Consider the following 26,172-nt stretch of genomic DNA (forward strand, 5'->3'; position numbering starts at 1 on the left):
GAGCCTCCCTCATTGCTAGCACAGCAGTCTGAGATCTAACTGCAAGCTGGCAGTGAGGCTGGGGGAGGGGTACCCGCCATTGCTGAGGCTTAAGTAAGTACTGGGAACCTCGAATTGGGTGGAGCCAACCACAGCTCAAGGACACCTGCCTGCCTCTGCAGACTCCTCTTCTGGAGACAGGGCATAGCTAAACAGAAAGCAGCAGAAACTTCGGCAGAGGCAAATGCCCCTGTCTGACAGCTTTGAAGAGAGCAGTGGATCTCCCACCAGAGGTTGAGGTCTGAGAACAGACAGACTGCCTGCTCAAGTGGGTCCCTGACCCCTGAGTAACCTAACTGGGAGACATCCCCCACCAGGTGCAGACAGACACCTCACACCTCACACGGTGGGGTACACCTCTGAGAGGAAGCTTCCAGAGCAAGAATCAGACAGCAACACTCGCTGTTCAGCAATATTCTATCTTCTGCAGCCTCCGCTGCTGATACCCAGGCAAACAGGGTCTGGAGTGGACCTCAAGCAAACTCCAACAGACCTACAGCTGAGGGTCCTGATTGTTAGAAGGAAAACTAACAAATAGAAAGGACACCCACACCAAAAACCCATCAGTACATCACCATCATCAAAGACCAAAGGCAGATAAAACCACAAAGATGGGGAAAAAGCAGTGCAGAAAATCAGAGTGCATCTCCCCTCCAAAACAACACAGCTCATCACCAGCAACAGAACAAAGCTGGATGGAGAATGACTTTGACGAGTTGAGAGAAGAAGGCTTCAGTCGATCAGACTTCTCAGAGCTAAAGGAGGAGCTACGTAACCAGCACAAAGAAACTAAAAACCTTGAAAAAAGATTTGATGAATGGCTAATTAGAATAACGAATGTAGAGAAGTCCTTAAAATAACTGATAGAGATGAAAACCATAACACGAGAACTACGTGACAAATGCACAACCATAAAAACTCCAGAAGAAAACCTAAGGAATACCATTCAGGACATAGGCATGGACAAGGACTTCATGTCTAAAACACCAAAAGCAACGGCAACAAAAGCCAAAATTGAAAAATGGGATCTAATTAAACTAAAGAGCTTCTGCACAGCAAAAGAAACTACCATCAGAGTGAACAGGCAACCTACAGAATGGGAGAACATTTCTGCAATCTACTCATCTGACGAAGGGCTAATATCCAGAACCTATAAAGAACTCAATCCAATTTACAAGAAAAAAAACAACCCCATCAAAAAGTGGGCAAAGGATATGAACAGACACTTCTCAAAAGAAGACATTCATACAGCCAAGAGACACATGAAAAAGTGCTCATCATCACTCACCATCAGAGAAATGCAAATCAAAACCACAATGAGATACCATCTCACATCAGTTAGAATGGCAATCAGTAAAAAGTCAGGAAACAACAGGTGCTGGAGAGGATGTGGAGAAATAGGAACACTTTTACACCATTGGTGGGACTGTAAACTAGTTCAACCATTGAGGAAAGTAGTGTGGCGATTCCTCAAGGATCTAGAATTAGAAATATCATTTGACCCAGCCATCCCATTACTGGGGATATACCCAAAGGATTATAAGTCATGCTGCTGTAAAGACACATGCACCCGTATGTTTATTGCAGCATTATTCACAATAGCAAAGAATTGGAATCAACCCAAATGCCCATCAGTGACAGACTGGATTAAGAACATGTGGCACATATACACCATGGAATACTATGCAGCCATAAAAAAGGATGAGTTTGTGTCCTTTCTAGGGACATGGATGCAGCTGAAAACCATCATTCTCAGAAAACTATCACAAGAACAGAAAACCAAATACCGCATGTTCTCACTCATAGGTGGGAATTGAACAATGAGATCACTTGGACACAGGAAGGGGAACATCACACACCGGGTCCTATTGTGGGGAGGGGGTAGGGGGGAGGGATAGCATTAGGAGATATACCTAATGTAAATGACGAGTTAATGGGTGCAGCACACCAACATGGCACATGTATACATATGTAACAAACCTGCATGTTGTGCACATGTACCCTAGAACTTAAAGTATAATTAAAAAAAAAAAGTTAAAAAAATCGTTGACATTAAACATTATATTTAAACATTTAAGAATATTTGTGAATAGGCCGGGTGCGGTGGCTCAAGCCTGTAATCCCAGCACTTTGGGAGGCCGAGACGGGCGGATCACGAGGTCAGGAGATCGAGACCATCCTGGGTAACACAGTGAAACCCCGTCTCTACTAAAAATACAAAAACTTAGCTGGGCGAGGTGGCAGGCGCCTGTAGTCCCAGCTACTCGGGAGGCTGAGGCAGGAGAATGGCGTGAACCCGGGAGGCGGAGCTTGCAGTGAGCTGAGATCCGGCCACTGCACTCCAGCCTGGGTGACAGAGCGAGACTCCGTCTCAAAAAAAAAAAAAGAATATTTGTGAATAAATGTAACATCAATAAGTCAATGATATTACAAAAGTATGAATTTTTGAAGATTAATTCAGGTATTAATTTATTGGATTTTTCAAGTGCATGATTACATAATCTTTTAAATACTTTTATATGCATGACAAACAATTCACTTAATAAAAAATGATTGATACAGTTTTGTAAAAAATGTAAAGTAATAAGGTAATATCATAAACAGTTTTCTAATATTCATTATCAGTAATATAGTTGATTTGGGGACTAAAAATGTGAACTAATTTTATAACATAAGTAAAAAACACTTTGCAACTCTAACACTCTGCAATAAATGCCATCATAGTAGTCCACGTTTCCTAACTTCCTTCAACTCTACTTCTCTTTAGAGTTTTCTTTTTCTTCCCCCAATTATCTTCAAGTTTCAAACAAAGCGTATTAGTCTAGTTTGCTCTTCTAGAAAGTAAGATTGAGATTTTCATGTGCTGAGACATAGGAATGCTTTCCTGGGCATCAGGCCAAGGTGTTTCAAATGTAAAATTTTTTGAGACCCTACAAATAGTTATCTTGGAAACATTTTCTTCTTGAAAACTCTGGGTAATCTCTGGTGAATGAAGCAAAAGAAAATTGAAAATCTTACAATTATTTATCTAAAATGTGCAACATCCCCTAAGAAACTAAAATCAAAGTTTTCCTTTTCTCCCCATGTTGCATGGAGCAGCCAGAATAAGACAGGCAAGGTCAATAGGAAGTCAGGACCCCTAAGGAGAACAGCAGGTAGGGCAGGTTCTTAAAACGAAGGCTGCCCTGCCATATGTGGTCATCTGGCAACCCCATGAATCAGTCACACAAAGACAAGCACCTTTGATCTACTTGAAAGACTAGAGATGTGAAATACAAACTTGAGTGACCTTTTCACTTTTCAGCCCGAGCAGTTCCCCCTTGTTCCTTGAGTACATTTTTTTCTCTCAAATTCCATGCCACTTGGGATGAATCCATGTGATTCTGTGATTTACCTATCTCTCTTCTTGTCTATTCAGCAGCATCAGAGTGTGTGCTTTATTTTTGTAAAGATGGTTCCACAAACTCTGATTACAAAAAGAGGACCTGAAAGCTCTATAGAACACCTTTTAACTTGAAGGAGACAGGAAGGAGACACAGAGACACTGAAAGCTGTGATTTACCAGATGAAAATGGACATTTTCTCTACACATGATGTCCGATATTTAAATACGTGCCAACATTCCCTTTAAATTAATATTAATCCTGTCATCTTTCAAAAATTTGATATCTTGTTTATATATCTTCAACCTTAATCTCTATTTCTAGAGTAGGAGATGAAAAATACCCAATATAGTTAAAACTTGGGACCTCATTAAAGATGATGGATATGTTGAGTTGTGTGGTAATCAGAGTTCTTGTACACATCATAGTGTGTTAAAATCAGGACTTTCTTCCTGGTATGAGATAGTTGTTTCAAGAGCCATTGCTTGATCTCTGATTCATATATTTATATCACATTTTATTGGACAGTTACGTTGTAATAGAAACCTACTGGAGTTTATGTCATACTATAGAATATTAGCCATATTAACACTTGGAGTTTGCTTGTAACTGAAATATTAAAAACTCCTTCTGCCTTACTCTTTAGCAAGAGGATGAAAATAAAATAGCTAATAATAAGACAATGGATATATTATAAAAATCAAATTATCATTTAAAAAAAACTATAATGGTACTTGATACGACAGAGCATGGTTAGTCAACTTTAGTACTTACCACCTTCCAAATATTAGTTTTTATCAAAATAAATGCATAGGTCAATTTAATTTTCTTTTAATTTAGAATGACATCATCTGGAAAGATATGGAGTTTTAAAAAATATCTTAATGTCACTCATATTTTTGCATAAATATTAGAACCATAATATCAAAAACATTTCCAAATTATTAGAGACAGCATAAAAGAAGAGGCTTGATATCAAATGTGTATGGTTATAAGTACAATAAAAGTGGGCAATTTTATCCTATCCATGAGCCAAGGTAATTTTTAGATTCAATGCCATCCCCATTAAGCTACCAATGGCTTTCTTCACAAAATTGGAAAAAATTGCTTTAAAGTTCATATGGAACCAAACAAGACCCCACATTGCCAAGACAATCCTAAGCCAAAAGAACAAAGTTGGAGGCCTCACGCTACCTGACTTCAAACTATACTACAAGGCTACAGTAACCAAAACAGCATGGTACTGGTACCAAAACAGAGAGATAGACCAATGGAACAGAACAGAGCCCTCAGAAATAATACCACACATCTACAGCCATCTGATCTTTGACAAACCTGACAAAACAAGAAATGGAGAAAGGATTCCCTATTTAATAAATGGTGCTGGGAAAATTAGCTAGCCATAAGTAGAAAGGTGAAACTGGATCCTTTCCTTAATCCTTATACAAAAATTAATTCAAGATGGATTAGAGACTTAAATGTTAGACCTAAAACCATGAAAACCCTAGAAGAAAACCTAGGTAATACCCTTCAGGACATAGGCATGGGCAAGGACTTCATGTCTAAAACATCAAAAGCAATGGCAACAAAAGCCAAAATTGACAAATGGGATCTAATTAAACTAAAGAGCTTCTGCACAGCAAAAGAAACTACCATCAGAGTGAACAGGCAACCTACAGAATGGGAGAACATTTTTGCAATCTACTTATCTGACAAAGGGCTAATATCCAGGACCTATAAAGAACTCACCCAAATCTACAAGAAAAAAACAAACAACCCCATCAAAAAGTGGGCAAAGGATAGGAACAGACACTTCTCAAAAGAAGACATTCATACAGCCAAGAGACACATGAAAAAAATGCCCATCATCACTCAGAGAAATGCAAATCAAAACCACAATGAGATACCATCTCACACCATTTAGAATGGCAATCATTAAAAACTCAGGAAACAACAGGTGCTGGAGAGGATGTGGAGAAATAGGAACACTTTTACACTGTTGGTGGGACTGTAAACTAGTTCAACCATTGAGGAAAGTAGTGTGGCGATTCCTCAAGGATCTAGAACTAGAAATACCATTTGACTCAGCCATCCCATTACTGGGGATATACCCAAAGGAGTATAAGTCATGCTGTTATAAAGACACATGCACACATATGTTTACTGTGGCACTATTCACAATAGCAAAGATTTGGAATCAACCCAAATGTCCATCAGTGACAGACTGGATTAAGAACATGTGGCACATATGCACCATGGAATACAATGCAGCCATAAAAAAGGATGAGTTTGTGTCCTTTGTAGGGACATGGATGCAGCTGAAAACCATCATTCTCAGCAAACTATCGCAAGAACACAAAACCACATACCGCATGTTCTCACTCATAGGTGGGAATTGAACAATGAGATCACTTGGACACAGGAAGGGGAACATCACACACTGGGTCCTATTGTGGGCAGGGGGTAGCGGGGAGGGATAGCATTAGGAGATATACCTAATGTAAATGACTAGTTAATGGATGCAGCACACCAACATGGCTCATGTATACATATGTAACAAACCTCCATGTTGTGCCCATGTACCCTAGAACTTAAAGTATAATAATAAAAAATAATAATAATGTTCATCTTAAAAAAAACTTAATGTCACTCATATTTTTGCATAAATATTAGAACCATAATATCAAAAGCATTTCCAAATTATTGCCTTTTGGGAATTTTTTTCTTCATAACAAAAAGCATAGTCTTTATTCACTGTTCAGCCACATGATAGTATTAATTTCCTGATCACTTGATGTGATTCTATGTGTATCTTACACATGCATGAGTGTACAGTCAGTCACAGCTATGCATATATGAAAAAAAAATCTAGCAAACTTTTTCAAATTAGGCTTTAATTCTTTCCATGTAACCAAAATATCTTTTGCTTATATCCTTAATGAGGTGGGCATAGTTACTGATGGCCTGTATTCCCAACTACATGGGAAAAGCCTTTGAGTCCAGGAATTTGAGACCAGCCTGGGCAACAAAGCAAGACACTATATTTAAAGAAAACCTAAAAATTAGATAGGTGTGGTGGTACCTGCCTGTAGTCCCAGCAACTGGGAAGGCTTATTTGAGCGGGGGGCGGGTGGGTATCCCTTAAGCCCAGTAGTTGAAGGCTGCCATGAGGTATGACTGTGCCACTGCACTCCAGCCTGTATGACAGAGCAAAACCCCATGTTTGGAAAGAAAAATCCTTAATGGATCCATGTTGCCAAATCCAATGACCTTTCTAGACCAATCAACAGCAACTGACACAGGTGATCACTCTCTTTCTTACACACTTGTTTCACTTGGTTTCTGGGACACCAACCTTCTTGTTGGCTTCTTCTGCCTCCCTGACTAGTCCTTCTTAAGCCTTTTTGTCCTTCTCTTATCTCTCTGACCAATGAATTTAGATAGAACTAAAAGCGGTCCTTAGACTTCTTTTCTCCTTTATGTTTACAATTTTCCTTGGAAATGTTTTACAACCTCATTTAAAATAATATTCACAGTCTTAGATTTTTCCAAACATATATTCCCAATTCAGACCTCTCTTGAAAATTGCATACATGCTTGTCTACACCAAATTTTATTTTATTTATTTATTTATTTATTTATTTATTTATTTATGTACTATTTTTTGAGATGGAGTTTCACTCTGTCACTCAGACTGGAATGCAGTGGCGCGATCTCAGCTCACTGCAACCTCCGCCTCCCAGGTTCAAGCTATTCTCCTGCCTCAGCCTCATGAGTAGCTGGGACTACAGGCACGTGCCACCATGCCTGGCTAATGTTTTGGATTTTTTGTAGAGGTAGGGTTTTACCATGTAGGCCAGGATGGTCTCGATCTCCTGACCTCACTGCTCACCTCGACCTCTCAAAGCGCTGGAATTACAGGTATGAGCCACCGTGCCTGGTCTTATTTTATTTTGTAGGGATAGGTGATCATTTCTCACTGAAGCCTGAAACTCTTGGGCTCAAGGAATCTTCCTGCCTCAGCCTCCCAAGTAGCTGGGACTACAGATGCCTGCCACCATACCTGGCTATTTTAAAAATTATTTTGTAGCAAATGTGTCCTGCTATGTTACCCTGGCTGGTCTCAAACTCCTGGCCTTAAGTGATCCTTCTAGCTCAGCCTCCTAAAGTGGTGAGATGGCAGGCATGAGTACCTGGCCTATCCTAGATTTTCTTTTGGAGTTAAAATAGACATTTCAAAGTTAACATTTTCAAATCAGAGACCCTATTTCCACCCTCAAACCTGCTTCTCCTCTAGAACCTCCAATGTTAATACATGGACTCTGTATTAGTCAGGGTTCTCTAAAGGGACAGGACTAATAGGATAGATGTATATATGAAAAGGAATTTATTAAGGAGTATTGACTCACATAATTACAAGGTGAAGTCCCACAATAGGTCATCTGTGAACTGATGAGCCCGGAAGCCAGCCTGAGTCCCCAAACCTCAAAAGCAGGGAAGCTGACAGTGCAGCCTTCAGTCTGTGGCTGAAGGCCCAAGAGCCCCTGGCAAACCACTGGTGTAGGTTCAAGAGTCCAAGAACTGAAGAACTTGGAGTCTGATGTTCGAGGTTAGGAAGCATCCAGCAGAGGAGAAAGATGGAGGCCAGAAGACTCAGCCAGTCTAGTCCTTCCATGTTCCTCTGCCTGCTTTTATCCTAGCCATGCTGGCAGCTGATTAGATGGTGCCTACCCAGATTGAGGGTGAGTCTGCCTCGGCCTTTCCCAGTCCACTGACTCAAATGTTAATTTCCTTTGGCGATACTCTCACAGACACACCCAGGAACCATACTTTGCGTCCTTAAATCCAATCAAGTTGACACTCAGTATTAACCATCAGAGGCCCTCTTCTATATCCTTAGGCCAGAAACATTGGCACTGTTCTTACTCTTCTCTCTCTCTCACACCTCATATCCAAACCCATCAGCACATTTTGATGACTTTACCTTAAATGTATCTGGTGTCCAGCCATTTATCCCCATTGCTCCCTCTAGCACCTTGGTCTAAACTACAGTCATCTCTTACTTGGATCATTTCAATAGCCTCCTCATTCTCTGCCTTCTTCTGTCCCTGGTGCCTTTCAGTTGATCTTCAACATTGCAGCCAGAGCGATTGCCTGGACATCTCCCACTGAGCATGTGTCTCCTCGCTAAATCTCTCCAGTGGCTTCAGAGCAAAAAACAGAGCCTCTGAGCCCTCACACAGACACAACATGTACTACCTCTCTAACCTAGTTTTGTATTTCTCTCTCCCTCTGTGATCCTTTTGTTGTCACCCTTACCTCTTTGAGGTTCCTCAAAGGCTCCTGACACCTTTGCATTTTCTGTTCACTCTGCCTGGAATGCTCTAATGCTCCTCTTCCAATGTACTCATGACTTGCTCCCTCTCTTCCTTTAGGTTTCAGCTTACATACAACTTTAAGTGAGGTCATCTATGATTTCTCTTTTTAAATAGCAGTTCTCCCACTCCAACACTTTTGACCCGCTTTGCCATGCTGTATTATCCTCCTTGGCCTTTATTTGAATCTGATACACACACTCACACCCCTATATATACATATGCACACACACATAGATTTACATATATACACATGTATACCTATATATGCACAAATATATATGTATTATATATATTTATGAAGAAATGTTTATTTGAGATAATAAACATATTATGGAGGATAATACAGCATGGGTAAAGTGGGTCAAAAGTGTTGGAGTGGGAGAACTGCTCAAAATGAAGTATATTCTATGTTAGCAGTATTTTTTTTCTGAGTCGTTCACTGATATAACCCTGACTCCGAGAACAGTGCTGAGCATATAATAGATGCTCAATAAAATGTGACAAATGAATTTAAAAAGAACGTTCTTAGAATATACTTATGAATAGAATATTGTTTTAAATCAGAAGAAGAAATACAATTAAGAGAGTAGGGGTGGGTTCTAAGAAATTCTCTTGTTGGCAAAAATGAACAAGGTTGTTCACATGCTCAGCGGCAGTGAAGAGCTCACCATTGCTCTTGGAAGCTCTTTCTCTTGTGTTACAAGTTTCCTCTTTTCTTCTACTGATTCCTGACATACTGACGTACGTATTTGTGATTGGAAAGGGCTTTTGCACTCTTTGATAACCTACCACGTTTCTGCTGGACATTTTGGATTCTGTATCCCTATTAGGGGTCAGTCCATGAGATGAACCACAATTTCTGCTAACTCTCTTCATCTACTTTCTCTTCATTATCCTTTTCTTCACTTAGTAGCCCTATCAAGCCAGCACTGTGTTAACCAGATTTTTTCTCAACTCTTTCATGTTGAGGCCAACCTACCAAACTGTTCCCAATTTATCTGCATTTTATATCCCTCTTTTCCCATGTCAGTTTATACTAGATCACTTTTTGAATCTCTTCCAAGCTGAAGCATCCGTTTAGAATTCATAATCTTAGAATTTATGTTTGATTAACATGACACCCAAAAAATAAACTGCGTGATAGACTCAATTCAGATTGTACCAGACTTAAAGGTTCTGTTTACAATTGAGCAAAAACTTTAGAAAGGGCCTTCTTCCAGAATCTTGGTATTAGTGTTAAAGACCATTAAAGCCAAAATGTGTCTTAAAACCTCAGCTTTTAAAAATGACTAAGTAGAAAATTCTGGAAAACAAAACAATACAAACACAAGCCAGAGGTTGCATCTTCTTTTTTTACCAAACCAGAAAAGACATTTCTTCTGTTTCTTGTTACTGAGCCTTTATCTACATGTGGTTATAGGAATTTTGAACAGTTATCAGAAATGATGTATACAGACTATTGATAACTGAATTAAGACAGCACCTTTGGACAGATACAAGATTGTCAAGTAGTCAGCACAAGACCTTGCTTCTCAATGTGTTGAAGAGAGGGCGTGGCCCTGATGTGCATAGCAGAATTTAGGGGGTAGGAGTCATGTAAAAGTAAAAAAGAATATTCATCATGTTAATATAGTCTGTGATCTATAATATAACATGATAATATGTGCATTATTTGGTTTTACTCTATTTCTGACTCTAAAATACAACCAAAGCATATTTGGTTTACATGCCAGTTTGTTTTATGTTTTATACAACCTAGAGGAGAAAATCTTGTGACAATGTGAATCTTTGTTCACATTGATACTATGTGAACAAAGAGGAAAATTAAAAGTTTTGTCTTTCAAATTAAAAGTATTTTTTTCTTTAAAATCTCATTGATTTTATTGTTTCGTGGTATATGATATTTAATTTATTGTGAAATTTCAAAGAAAATTTAAGAAGGCCACTTGGTGTATGTATTTATTGAAAGAGGGTATTGATTTGTTAGGATATGCTAACATAAATAATTATGCTGTGTGACACATCAGCGTGAGAATTGTGCAAGAGAGAAATATAAGAGAAGTGTAGAAAAGTTGTGAGAGGGTTGGGTGCAGTGGCTCATGCCTGTAATCCCAGCACTTTGGGAGGCCAAGGCGGGTGGATCACCTGAAGTCAGGAGTTCGAGACCAGCTTGGCCAAAAGGGTGAAATCCCGTCTCTATTAAAAATATGGAAATTAGTCAGGGATGATGGCAGGCACCTGTAATCTCAGCTACTTGGGAGGCTGAAGCAGGAGAATCACTTAAACATGGGAAGCAGAGGTTGCAGTGAGCCGAGATCATGCCACTGCACTCCAGCCTGGGCAACAGAGTAAGACTCCATCTCAAAAAAAAAAAAAAAAAAAAAAGAAAAGAAAAGTTGTGAGGGAAGGAATACGACAGATGGAGATGCAAACTATCAAGCCAAAAAAAGATTTCTTCAGCATCTACAGTGTGTCGGACACCATTTTGATTTTAGCCAAGGCTGTATTCAATTTCAAATAATCAAATCTGTGTGTGTGTGTGTGTGTGTGTAGAGAGAGCTTAGGTGATAGAGAACAGAAGATAAAAACTGCTTGGAGCTTTAGGTTTGGGACTGTAGGCTGTGCTTGATTATTAGTGGAGTTCTTCCTTACCACAGCCCAGCAGCTCTGCTGTCTAATGCAAATCCTGACTTCAGTCATTCTAAATCACTACAGGTATAGGCCTTCTGGGTTGGACTGCTTGCAAGTTATCAAACCCATGAATATTAACTAGTTAGTTCTAAGGGCTTACTTTATAAATTGGGCAAATCAGTAGTAACGATTTTTTTTATTTCTTACTGCACGACCCAGTGTTGATAACAGGGAATGTAGTGTGAGAGAGACTGGTAGGCTTTAGGTAACTAAATAAGGTAGTCAACTCAGATCTGGCCTGACTGGTACATTTATTATAATTGTTGAATGGATGCTGACACATCATTATCACTCCCAGCCCGCAGGTTACATTAGTATTCACTGTTGGTGTTGTATATTCTAAAGGTTTTTGGCAAATATATAATGATATGTACCCCCACAGTATTATACAGAACAGTTTTGCTGCCCTAAAATCTCCTATGCTCCACTTATTCATTCCACCCTGCCCCCAAGCCCTTGGCAACCTCTGATTGACTATTTCCACAGTTTTGCCTTTTCCAGAAAGTTATATACAGAATGTAGCCTTTTCAGAGTGACTTTTTTTCATTTAGTAGTATGCATTTAAACTTCCTCCATGTCTTTTTGTGGCTTGGTAGCTCATTTCTTTTGAGTGTCGAATAATATCCTGTTGTCTGGATGTACCACAGTTTACTTATCTATCCATCTACTGATGGGCCACTTGGTGGTTTTCAAGTTTTAGCAATTATGAATAAAGCTGCTATGAACATCCATGTGCAGTTTTTTTTTTGTGCAGACATGGTTTTGAACTCACTTGGGTAAATAGAAAGGAGCCCAATTTCTGGATCATATAGTTAAGAATATGTTTTAGGTTTGTAAACAGTTATCAAATAGTCTTCCTAAGTGGTTGTACCATTTTACATTACCGCCAGCAGTGAATGAGAGTTTCTTCATTGATGTTTTATGTTTCATTTTATTAGCAACAGTTATTGCAGACTTTAAGACAGGTAATGGTATTAACCATGGGAATGATGGCTGTTTGGCAAAATAATTTATATGACTTAGAAATATATGTAAATAATAATTATATATATTTGTATACATATATTTATATTAACAGTATTGGAGGTAATAAGCAACAGGTGGCATGTTGGAGGTTTGACATAATTATCAAAGAAGATGCTGTTGCTAACAATATTAGAGGTTATTATGTGAAACATATATACTTGGGCTTTATCAAAGCCTTCATAGTAGAGGATTATAGATAGAGGATCATTCATGTTTGTCCAGCTTTTCTTTTGATGATGCCACAATATCATTCCCTGGGATTTTACATAAGGATAAAGTTGTTACGGTATTTTTAAAAAGTTATCATCTACTACATCACATCCAAGACAATATATCAGCCTACTATTTAATTGTATTTTATTTTCTATGACTTAGCTTGGTTTGGTAGCAATATATTTAGGAATAAAGTGACTCACTGATCCTCATTTTTATTCTCTGGTGGTTAGAAAGGAAGGCTATTTTATAGAGATGTCTAACCTTCAAAGTTTGTAACAAACAATGGCCTAAACTGTCTTGTCAACACAGGGTGGCTTTAGGGGTATAGAATATTATAACAATCCTTTTAAGTTTTTGGAATTTTGAGCTCCCTTGGACCAAATTAAGAATGGATCTATCCATTTTCTAGTGAATTGTATTATACTAAGGAATATTAAATATCATCTACATATAATGTAGACATTTAACTCATTGAATTGACTGATCTCTTTAATCCTGAAGAAATAGTTTTTGTTTTATTGTGCTCCTTTCACATCCGCCGTGTGATCCTGATTCTACCTGTCTCTGTAGAGTAGCCAACAAGCAGTAGAAAGCTTCTACATCTTAGAGAAAACATAGTTAACCCATCAATCATGGTCCAACCACACCTTGTAACAACGTAAAGCAAAAGGAATTTAATTCAGGCAAATGGTGATAGACCTTGGAGTTATATAGGAGATGGCAAGAAAACCCAGAGATTAAACAAATAGGAAGCTGATACTACCCCTTGTTAGAAGGGCAAAGAGAAGAGATAAGCTAAATAGGGGCTGCCTTGGGTCCAAGGATTCCAGAAATAATATGGAATTGTGGCAGGTTTTGCCATGGGGGTATGAAATATGGAGAACACACAGCTGCATTCAAAGGTTGCTAGAGGCAGCCTTGAGGGAGAGATAGAATGTCTCATTTCCCATGTACGTTCTCCAGCTTTCCCTGGGGGTTGCCCACTGGTTGAATCCAGGTGGAATCCAGGATTAGTAGGGCCCAGGATAGGCAGCCTGCAGTAACCAACATGCCTATGAAACAGAGTAAAGAAAGGGCATACAGTCCAGAGTTCAGCATGGCTAACCACAACCTGAAAACACCACAGATTTTATCCATTTTCTATACATGTTGGGGTTGTGCAACATTAATTGGCCTGAGTTCTTTCCTTCAACTCTATATTCATCATTTGAATAAGGGAAACAAATGATTCTGATGCAGATAAAACTGTCCTTATGGGAACATTTACTTTGGAGTTTATATTTTGACATTTTTTAACTTAAAATTCATGAAGTGTATTTCTGTCTCCTTTCTATATTTAGTTAATTGTGGGATTTTGCAAGCTTTTTAGCATTTTGATAATATTAAAAAAGGGAGTTTTAAAATGATAAAAAATGTTGTCTAAATATGTATTCCATAATAATTTGATTATCAAAGTAATAGAAGGTGCTTTTCAGTAATTTATTCTATAAATGTAAAAATGTCACTAAATTGGAAGCATAATGTATGTTTTTGTGCTACTTATATGCCAATATCCTTTAAGCGATCACTTGACTTCAGTCTCCTGTTTTATATTGGTTTTCCATAGATGTGAGCACAGACCTAAAGTTTCCTGCCTCCATCTGTTCTGTGAGTATTATCATTTGATATACAGAATATAAGGTTTAAAAATTTTAACTAGTTGGTCTTTCTAGACTTTAAATGTTTGATCTTTAAATTTAGCTTTTATTCCAACAAACTGCTCTTTCGTGATCATAACACATTTTGGTACCATTGCATTTTAGTATAACAAATTGCTCCCCTCTAAATTTTCCCCAATCATTTCATTGGTTACTATAATGTAATATTTCTTATACTGTATCTGGAAAATTATCCTTGAGTATCCATGACTTACTGATTCAGTATAAACAGATATACCACCTTATATTTTGACTGTAACAGTTGGCTTTGAGAACTCAGAAAACCTTGGGGTCTATTTTATGACTTACAACGAATCTTTCAAATTAAGATATATATTACAGCCTCTCCTAGTCAATATATGGATATGATGATAAGGTCTACCCACAATATCTTGGAAACGAAACAACTGAGATATATTTAACCCTAATCTAGGTCCTCTTTCACTGATATCAGGATAGGATAGACTGTACTCTACAAGCTAAAATTTAAAGTTAAATTTTTAAATTGTAAAAATTTAAGCAATATTAATACAAAAGGAGTGGTTAACATTATTTCCAGAAAAAAAGAGACAACCTGAAACTAAATTTAATGTGTCCACAATATTGTAAAATGAGAAGTCAATGACGACTAACAGAACCTCTCCATCCTGGTTGGCTTGTGGTACATATTTAATTTATTAATTTTCACCAGCAAGATCCAACAATCACTCCTTGCTTTAATCACCTACTGTATTAGTCTTCTTGGCATCAAATTTGCAACAAAGAGGAAAGATATATATGTTATTTCTCAGCTTACATTTTGCAATAACAAAATACTATAGACTGGGGAGCTTAAACCCTAAAAAATTATCACAATTCTGGAGGCTGAAAGACCAAGATCAAGGTATTGGCAAGATAGGTTTTATCCTGAAGCCTGTTATCTTGGCTTGTAGGTGACTGCCATCTCACTGTGTCCTCACCTAATCTTTTTGGGAGTGTGACATGGAGAGAGAGTGAGAACAAGCTTTCTGGTAACTCTTCTTATAAGGGTACTAATCCCATCATAAGGGCCTCACCCTTAGGACCTCATGTAACTTTATTTATTTATTTATTTATTTAAGTTCTGAGATATATGTGCAGGCAGTGTAGGTTTATTACATGGGTAAACGTGTGTCATGGTGGTTTGCTGCACCTATCACCTCATCACCTAGGTATTAAGCCCCACATGCATTAGCTTTTTGTTCTGATGTTCTCCCTCCCCTTGCCCAGACCTCATGTAATTTTAATGATGTCTCAAAATCTCCATCTCCAAGACCCATGGTGTTGGATATTATTGCCTCAACATATAAATTTTGGAAGGATACAAACAGCCAGTTCATTATGCCTGCTCAGTCACCTTCCAATTATTATTTAGGTTGAACCCTTATTCACATGAGAAGGAATCACAAATACAGACTTTAAGCTGAGACTGTAATATATTAAAAGTTCAGATCAGTGAAGGACAAGGCAGGAAAAGTCCACAGCCTCAATATACAGAAGTAGGACAGGACATTATGGAGAATTCAAAATAACAAGCCAAGCAGGCCACCCAGTTGAGTCATCAATCTGAGCTGGATGGTCTGAGAAGGTAAGTCCAGGCAGGAGAGAGGTTATAGGGGCAGAACGCCAAGAGTAAAAGTATCCAGAAGAAGGATGATAACAGGAACCAGGCAAAATTCGCCAAAGCCTTATGAACAAAGCCATGGTCATTTTTACGGCGATGCAGAAGATGCTCTGAGAGGGCCCATCTGACTTAGCCATATATTTGACTTGCCACTTTGACTTTACTACATGAAAATAATATTTTAGTTAAAATGTAATCTATGTGTCAATTCTATATTTTGTTTTATATAAACATAAATTGATATTGCATTTTTTTATGTAGTATCTTTCTTACTTGGATAATGTAAGTTCAGTTTCTTGAATATGAACAACTCTAGGTATACCGTTAGAAGTAGGGTTTTAAATAACAAAGCCAAGGGACAGAGCATTAGTAGAGATCACACTGCAGGAGGTTCTCCTTGTTACGACTACTCTTCCAGGATGTAGAGTAGCTAGGGGTAAAATTACAAAAAATAAACAAAAGAAAACAAAACAAAAAACCTCCAAATCACAACGACTTTAAAATTACAAAAAATAAACAAAAGAAAAAAACAAAAAGCCTCCAAATCACAACGACTTTAAGCAAAACAGAGATCCTTTTCTTTCTTTCAATCACAGTCTAATTTTGTGTCATTGGGAAAGATGGCTCTGCTTCACTCTGTTACTCAGGATCTAGATTCACTTCCTCTAATGGCTATCTTCCCAAATAATGGGTTATTTGCTGGATTTTCTGCATCTGATAAAAGAAGAGGAGGGTTATGCAGAAAGTACATTAATGTCAGGTCTTGACATGGAATACATTATTTCCATTCATATTCCATTGACTAGAACTCAGTTGCATGGTCCCTGCAAGGGTGGTTGGGAAATGCAGTGTAGTGTGTCTAGGAGGCAAAGGCACCAGATAATGGTAAACAGGTATCTTGTGATTGCCATATCTCTTTATCTCCTTATCTCTCTACAGCCTCTTCTCCGTCAGCAGGAAAGTTGTAGAAAAGAAGATCTACAACAAAAGATACTCCAAAATATGCTTATATGTTTTAGTAAATATAATTTCTAAAAAGTCGATGAACAAAACTCTGGACAGTAGAGTGTTTGTGTGCACAAAGTCAATTTCAAATGGTTTTGAGCTTATCTGTGAATGCGCCATATGTTCCACAAGCAATTAGTCATTGTTCAATGTGAATTGAGAGAATTGTAGCCAATAAATTTAAAATAAGTTCTTGAATATACTTAGCATTAGATGATTTGTTATTATTTGAAAGCTCTGGTTACAGTTCTTATGGTTGTTTATTTGTCACGAGAAACATTAAGTTTTTGCCTAAATCCATATTTCAATAGAGTATTTATGCACTTGGTTCAAGAAAGAACTTGCCAGTGGCCTTCCGAGAGACAGCCTTGGCACTAGTAACTTTGAATAATACATCAGGGAAAAAGCTTTCAAACAAATTCTTTAGTTTAAAAGTAAGCTGTAGCCATAAGTAATGTGCAATGACTTTTACTTTATATCAGAGGGAAGAAATAGCCTCTTATTTAGTTAATTCTAGAACTACACTCTCTAAGACAGTGATAATTATCCACACATAAGTATTTAAATTAAAATTAATTAAAATCATATAAAATTAAAAATTTAAGTAGTTACTCTGGCCACATGTCAAGTGCTCAGCTTAAGTAGCTTGCGGCTATCATATTGAAGAAAGAAGATATAGGGCATTTCCATCAACATTGCTACTGGGTGATCTAGAAGTTTGCCGACCCATAGCCATGCGAGAGGGAGAAACAGAGACAAAGAACTTTGATCAGGATGCCTGTCACCTATTCCTTTTTTTATTTGTGCACAAATATGAATGTGTTCAGTACATTTTAAAAAATCAAGCTTAAACAACTGGGTGTTTGCTTTGATGCCTAAAGGGCGGCTAGCTCATTGGGGACTTTTATGTATTGCTTTTGTGCTAGCATACAGACTATTAAAACGATTGAAAAGAAAGCCATTCCATTGGGTGTGAATGGGCATAATAAATTAAATACAATGCATTTTAACCTATGATACTTAAATAACAAAATATATCTGTACACATTTTAAAATATGAAAGCCAATCCACTAGGCTACTAAAGTTTCTTTCTCTCTCTCTCCTTCTCTCCTTTCCACATACTCTCCCACATCCTTCTATTTTTTCTGGTTCCTAGAACATTCTGTCTTTTTTTTTTTTTTTTTTTTTTACAAGCTAACAAGTTTGATGTGGCTCTGTGTCTTATTCCCTTCCAGGCTTGCAGCTGTTTTGGCAACAGAAGAAAAAATCCCCATAACAAATCAAATAAAAGCCCTTTATGTGAAGAGGAATTGAAAACAGCAGGCCTCAAAGAGGACTGCACATGAGATGCCTTGTTCTGGCTTTCAACACAACTCAAATCAGAAACACATTACCATAATCTGAAACAGCCCACTGCTAACACAAGACAGATGGTGGGTAATAACCCATGCATCATTAATAAATAAATTCCAGCATTAAAGGCTTTACAAAGTATGACAACATTATCTGGGCACAATGACTGCCCCTCTCCCACCCCCAACATCATTTCAGCGTGTTATGGGATATGCTAGGTTTATTTTTATTTTTTTCCCCTCCAACTCCGTGGATCTGAAGGAAGTTTAAATACGACACAAGTTTTAACCAGATGAAACCTATCTCAGTGTACAAGACAGGTCTGAAACTCCATAAGGGAAAAATAAAATAGCTGCCAAAGTTTAATAGCTCACATGTTCTGGTGTTGGATCAGCCCACAGCAATTTATTGCGCTGCCCTCCATGCGCTGGCCTCACCCTTTCTGGTACGCCTCTGTGCCTGTATTGCAGTACACACTCCAAGCAAGAATCTTGGCATCACATTTGCCACAAAGCTGAAAGATATATGAGTAATTTCTCAGCTTTCCTTTTGCAAACGATACCATCTGTCTCTTTTTCCCCAGCTCCCCCCACCAAGTGGGGGGGGAAGAAAAAAACCTCTGATTAAATTGAAAAAAGGAGAGAGAGAGCGAGCATTTTAACTCCATAAATGTTGGGAACTTAAACAAAAAATTATTTTGCTTTGTTTTGTTTGTTCAATGGGATAATGTTATTCCAACAGAATGTGAGGAGTATAGGAATGTAGCAATGTGACACAGAACTGTGCAGACCCCTTTGGGTGATGTTGTCTGGAATTCCCCAGGGTAGCAGCGTTCCTGCAAAGCCTAGGTGCCCACTTCCTATGTGTGCCATCCTAAACCAAAAGTCAGACATGGTCCTGGCCATCAGTTCTGGAAAAATACAGGCCTTAGGAGAGGAAATATTACGTTAGATTCGTCCTATATAAATGACGTATTCCTCCTCAAAAATGGGTAATACAAACATTTTTGCCAAACAGACCAGCATCATGTTTTTAATGAAAGAGATAAACTATTTTGCATTAACTCACTTGACAGGTGAAGAACTAGGAACAGAGAAAATAATACATGCGAAACAGGCTAAACTAAGATTACTAGAAGGCCAAAGGAAAGTATCTCCATGGCATCATCCATTGACCCAAGTGGTCAGTCACGTGGATGTGATTTATAGTCCGTGAGTACAGAGTTGCTTCTCCTGATCCAGGTCCTGTGGGTCGGGGGGTGGGGGGGGCGGGGGCGGGGAAAGAAATCCCTCCCTGGAACAGCTGTCCCTTTCCTTTCAGCACACAGAGAATTTTCCTTCCACTTAGCCTCACGTGAAGGCTGATCAGCAAGACTTTTCTAATTAGCATCTAAACCCTTTGTCTCTATGTCCTCTTCTTTCTCAAACTTAAGTCAATATTTTGATGTGTACATATGTATCTACTTTCACTTAATTTACTGTGTGTTTATCTTATTTCCTCCATTAAATTGTGAGATTCCTGAGGGTAAAAACCATGTCTAATCTATGCCCTAAATTTCCCTTAGCACCCAGTACAGAACACCGCACTCAGGCTAAATGAAATCACAACTCAGAGACAGACGCCAGGGCCCCTGGCAGTGCAGACTCGGATGGAGTCTATGAGTTCCAGGTGAGTCTGTTCCAAGGAGGCTTTTCTTTGAGCTCTCTCCAACTTTCTCTGGGAACAGCTGCTGAGGGATGGTCAGAAGAAGGTGAGTTAAGCTTTAATTGGTTCCTCAGGTATGCAGTTTCCTCTATGATCTTAACGTGATGAAGGGAATTTTAAATGGACTCCCATATTGAATTGGTAGACAGAGAAGAGAGCAAAATATCACACTGATCAAGGAACTTTCTACAAACAGCACATTCTGTAAAAGTAAGGATTATTTTCAAAATGTTTTGATGTATTTCCAACTCTGTGATTTCTGGATTCACATTTGATAGTCTCCCTGTTCTATCTTGTGGTAATTCGTGAGCAGGACAATTTACTAAGCTATTAGTTTCTCATCATCATCATCCAAGTCAAAGAAGTAACCAATACACTTCTTATTTTGCCCACTTTGAAGCATAGTCTATGGTTTTAAGTTGGTTAACTACATTTAACCTCTGTTCTCTGAAGTCTTAAGGCCAAAAATCAAATTCTGTGAATACAAACATTGAAACTGTGAAAAACCGGGTATGTAATTGCACATTCATACTGTAGTTTAGATTGTTATTTTTACTTTTACATGTAGCAAAGAGCAAAATATACCATGAAACATATGAAGGACAAGTTACTTTTTTTGATAGTCAAGAAAGTCTTCGTCTAGGAAATTAAGAGGTGATGTGTTCATTAATGAATGAATATTTTTGTGTGTCAGGACTTGTACCAGGGGTTTAGGTTATAGCAATGAGCGGACCTTAAAGTAAAGGAGCAGAAGAAATAAATCAGAACAGTGGGCTGGCTGAACAAAGAGGGTATTTTCACGTAGACGACTATGAGGAGGAAGCAAAGGGTAGATAGACATTCTTGTGACACCAGGTAGAGGGCCCAGGAACACAGAACAGTTTTCTATAGACCTGAACTAGTTGAATGGAGGGAATACACACTTAGTACATTATATGCCTAGACGTGGGCAGAGTTGGAGTTTACCACCTCTCTGGGGTATTTCCAACCCAGTATTAGTAGTTATTCCTCTTTCTTCATTTTTCTGTATGTCTGCTGTTAGAGCATATGGTTCAGTTTAACAAATACTTGTGAAGTTTCTAGAGCCTCATTTTCCTTCTCTGTAAAATGGGGGGGGGGGGAATTCTAAATCTCACAGATAATTGAAAGATTAAATCACACATGTAAGGGTCTTAAAATTACACAAACATTTATGGAAAACGATATGTTTTAGCTTTTTATCTTACAAAAAGGGAATCCCTGGGCTAGGCACTCTAGGTACAAAATAATTCATTTTCCTTGCCATCTGGAAGCTTACCACGTGGGGGTAAGATCAATGTAGGAAAATGATTTTTATGTAATAAGGTAAGTGATACTTGCATTCACTCATGCAGAGGTATTTATTGAGCACAGACTAGGTGCTCACTGTATTAGGCCATGAGTATGCCCTCATAAGAAAAATAAGACAAGATCTCTGCCCTCATTGACTTTACACTTTAGTAGGACATGGGGAAAGAGAGAGATTTTAAAAATGCACAGAAGTAAAACTAAGTTATAATTGTGTATGACTACCACACACACACACAAGATGCTTCAAGAAGATGGTTCAGTTGTTTCTAAGTGTGCAAGGCAGTCAAGTGAGATAAGGACTTATAAATGTTCCTTGAATGGGTGCTGTTCATAATTACAGTTTCTTTTGAGAGCTAATTCCAAAGACTGTTGATTGAAGCTGGATTGAAGTGGGCTGAAGAAGAAGGGGAGATAAAGAAGTGAATACATTGATTCTACTTATGGTACACTTTTGAGAGCTAAAATAAAGATATGCCCAGGAAACTTAGTGTAAGTTCAGCATCCATTTCCTGGAGGAGCTAACATCTTGCCCTGAATCTTAAAGAATGAGTTATGCATGTAAAGAAAAATGAGAAGGATATTATAAACAGAAGGAATAGCATCCCTGCCCATCTCTAGAGATATACATTGCTAAAGTCAGAGATGTGTTAAACAGCAATAGATATGTAGTCTGATCTATAAAATTTCTAGATTTGATCATTTTCCAAAGGTCTGGGCTACGCTCTTGGCTTAACATACCTTAAATGTAATTCTAGTTTACTTTGTCTAGGCGATAACAGTGTTCTGGCTGGTTATCTCAGTCATCTTTTGCCATAATAATGATGCCTAAAAAATAACCACATACCCATGACATAGAACAATAAACATTTATTTCTGTTCTCAACTCTATGGATCATCTACATCATCCAGGACTTGGCTTGGCTGATTTCAGCTGGCTTGCTCATATATCACTGGTCTACTCTGGGCCAGCTATGGCCTGGCTGGCATAATATATGGGCTTTACTTAGAATGACTCAGCTCTTTTTATAGTTCCTCATACTCCACCAGACTAGCATGGGTTTGTTTTTGTGAGGGTGGCAGGGTTGTAATAGAATGAATGGGGACGTAAAAGGCCTATTGAGGGCAAGCTGAAACTGGCATGCTGTGATTTCTACTTCTTCCTACTGGCCAATGTATGACACATGGCTAGCCCAAATGATTAAATTCTCTACTCCTCCTGTATCTAGGAGGAGTATCTAGTACTCCTATGCCGTATCTAGTGTCTAGTACTCCTCCTAGATATAGAAGGAGTATTTAACCATTTCTGCAATCAGTTTATCTCATGGGTAATTCATGCTTTTGGAGCACGGTGATCCCTTTGCAGATCTCTCTTCAAAAGAAAGCTGAAACCACAAATATGTCATACTGAGATATCTTATTTGTCAGAATATATTTGTCAGGGTGCATTTGGCATCTTGTTGGTTAGTTTTTGGAGATCAGCCATTCTACCACCACATCTTGCCAATCTTTAAAGTATAGATATAGAGTGGCATATGTTAAAGAATGAATGTTCTGGCTCCCCCTTGCCAGCTAGTTACCCATACGCTCACCTATTTATCTAGTCTTCCCACCCACCCTGGAATGGTGGGTTGCCATTGTTATGGTTCCTATTGAGTTTGGCCACCAATCATGTGGGAATGGCAAAGTGTCTGAAAGAATCTAAAGCTAGGTCCCATCCATCCTGTCTCATGAGATTTCCATTTTCTAAGTCAACAGAATAAACAGATCTACTGGGTCAAGCTCATGTGTTCTTTCTTTTTCCCAAACCTACGTTACTGATATTATTCATAATTTGTGCCACAACTTTCTCTAAAACCTGACCCCTCTTTCAGGATTTAGATTTGAGGAGTAGAAAGTATGTTGGTAGGAAAGGAAGAGAATGAAACCACAACTTGGTCTCAAACTCAAAGTCTTTGCTATGAACTTATACCAAGCAGGCCTATGTAAGTGGTTTTGAGTTCTAATACAGAAATTAATAAAGTGGTGCTTTAATTTTTATTGTGTTACTGCTTTTGCCTGTGATTCTCTAAAGGGCCTTGTAAAGGCACCAGAACCTTACCATAATTTCTAAGTCTTCATAACACCATCTTTTTGAGCTTGACCTTCTCAGAAGTGATGTAAATAGGGTTGTCAACTGAAGGCAGCAGGAGATGTTGGGGAGAGAAACAAAACGGAAGATAGTGCTCATATTAGAAAACTTTCCCATCCATGTGATGACTTGATTTCAGTGTGCTAGCCAAAAGTTTTCATCATTTCATTTTGCATGGTTTCATGCTTTCTTACATTTCCTTTGAAGATTCCTGAGTTCGAAAACATGAGAACAAAAATGAAGAAAAATCTGTTTCTGTGAACTTCCCTTATTCTAGCCAAAAACTCTTGGGCTTGCATAGCCCCTATTTGATGATGGCTCCAGGGACTGACAGATGGCACTGCTTTCCGTCGCCTGACATCTCTGTGATGTGGCTTGGGAAGTCAGAATGTTCTAGGCAAAACTCTACAAATTCCCAGTATCAGTAGCTTCAGAATAAAGGCAACATGGGCCTCTTGTAGTCATTGGATGAGTTATTTCTCAAACTAAACTTTATGTGTGATTTTTATTCATTGTAGGAAAATAGAAAAAAAGACAAAACATTTTAAGCTTTTAAACTACTACATAGGATGATGTTAAACTATTTTGAAAATTAAATTTTAAAAATAAATCTATTTTAAAAATAGGTTAACATCGTCCTGTTTGTAGCAGCAGGAGGTAATTGTTGATATCATCTGTTGGTATGCCTCCACATTTTTAAGCTGACTTGCTCCCATGTAAAAATGGGAAGACAGAGAATCATCCCCAAAGCTAGCTAACTGTGTATGAATATATTGATCCCAGACACTTTGGGGTCAAAGTAAATGAAGTTTAAGTAAGAGGCAGGGTGGTGGAGGAGGAAAAGACATATTTTAGCAAACCACATTGTGGAATTTGCTGTAAAAGATGTATTGTTTTATTTAGTTAAACACAGTCCAGACAAGTGAGACTGACTAAAGGAAAAAATATTCTGGACAAAAAAATAGAATTCAACACTCATCTTTTAGAGAAAAGAGCTTTTGTCTTCCTTTAGGAATGAATGGATGGTTAGTGAGGTTCAAGGCAACCCAACAATTGTACCTGATTCGTATTCTAAGTCATCTTTCCTTGATGAATTTAGCAGGAACTGGATAAAAGTTGATTATAATTTCAATTCCCACTGCTATTTTGGAAACTAATCAGAGGAAAGAAGGCCAAAATATTCTTTCAAGACTTGTAAAGAAAAAAACCGGAGAGACTTGGCTAAACTGAGTCCTCCAGGCAGATGTTTCTATTGGCAAGCAGTGAGGCAAAGGAAAAAATGTTTATTGAAGAAAATATTCATAGGTGGAAGCTTTGAGCACTGAAGAACTCACTACAATCTAATCACACCGGATGTAGGGTTTCTGGAAAAAATAACTGCCTTTATTCTTCTTTAATCAATTTCATTTTATTAATTTGTTTATATATTTAATAAATATTCTCTCCATATTTTCAGTCACGTCACACAAAGATTTACATTTGGGAGTTTTTTCTGTCTATAACAATATTCCTGCGTTCCAGCTCCAGCACTCTGAAATATGATCTGTTGCTCAGTTTGTACTGGAACTTGGTATTTACCGTGATTGGATAGGTACCTGGTTTACCATCACTCACCTTATCACTGAATAAATTAATCTTAAGAGAGGGGCACAATATAACTTGTTTTAAGTTCACAGAGTCAAAGTTCAAACTGAAGGAAGCCCTGGATGTTACATTGCTGTAGTAAAGCTCAGACAAGATCCTTTGTCACCGACACTGTACAACAGTTGTCTCTTTGATTTAAAACACAACCACCAATGCATTTTCACAAATAAAAGGTAAACTTAGCTGGTCTACAGATTTCAGGACCCAAGCCCTTTTATCATCTATGTTAAACAAATACTTTGTCAGCATTACAGACAATTATTATCTTTTTCTTAACTACCTTGTATAGACAGGTTTTTTAAAGTTATTTTCTTAGTTTGAATTCTGCCATTCAAAAGCACTTGATATAAACTGACAACCAAGTCTCTGATGCTCTATATAATAAGGTATCTGCAAGAAAACTTAAAATTGCAATTTTAAAGCATAAATGTTGTCAAGAGTTTCGGAGTACTTTTTGAAGCTTTATTTGTAGCCATTTATTGTTGCTATTTTACTTGCTGACTTGAGATGAATCTCAGTTTTGTGATCTAAATTGAGAACTGGGAAATGACAGGTAAAGTAACAAATATTTCAAAGTTTTCATTTTCTTTTTAGAAGGTCCCTGGAGTAATAGCCCTTAGTGACTCTCATGTTCTGGCTCGGTAGTTCTCAAATTGGGAGTTACCGATCAGCTCCAACTTCATGGGTGTTAAATCTGTGCAGTCTCACAGGGCTTCACATATATAACAGCCTCACACTTGTTTTAATGTTTCTCTATAGCCTTATTAAAATTCTAAATTTTTATCAAGGGCTCCACATTTTTCATTCTGCACTAAGGCCTGCATGCTATGCACTCAGTCCTGTTGCCAGTCTCCCAGCTTCTTAACCACTAAGAGAATTAGTTATAGGACTATTACAAATCCATGGAAAGAGAGAGAAAGCAAGAGTGAGAGACTC

The 26,172-nt window shown here is 38.0% G+C and overlaps 1 long non-coding RNA gene across 2 annotated transcripts in view; it reads left to right on the top strand.

Moving 5' to 3' along the window:
- Nucleotides 1-18,503, top strand: part of LOC105498735 (uncharacterized) — a 234,283-nt gene extending 215,780 nt beyond the window's left edge. Inside the window, exons 16-17 of one of the 2 annotated variants that reach the window (XR_011612402.1) lie at nucleotides 14,340-14,380; nucleotides 18,314-18,503. This is a non-coding gene — a long non-coding RNA (uncharacterized lncRNA). The remainder of the gene's footprint in view (nucleotides 1-14,339; nucleotides 14,381-18,313) is intronic. The other variant, XR_011612399.1, reaches the window with a different exon arrangement.
- Nucleotides 18,504-26,172: the final 7,669 nt, after the last annotated feature.

Source organism: Macaca nemestrina, chromosome 14 (assembly GCF_043159975.1).
Source record: "Macaca nemestrina isolate mMacNem1 chromosome 14, mMacNem.hap1, whole genome shotgun sequence".
In the NCBI taxonomy this organism is placed as follows: domain Eukaryota; kingdom Metazoa; phylum Chordata; class Mammalia; order Primates; family Cercopithecidae; genus Macaca; species Macaca nemestrina.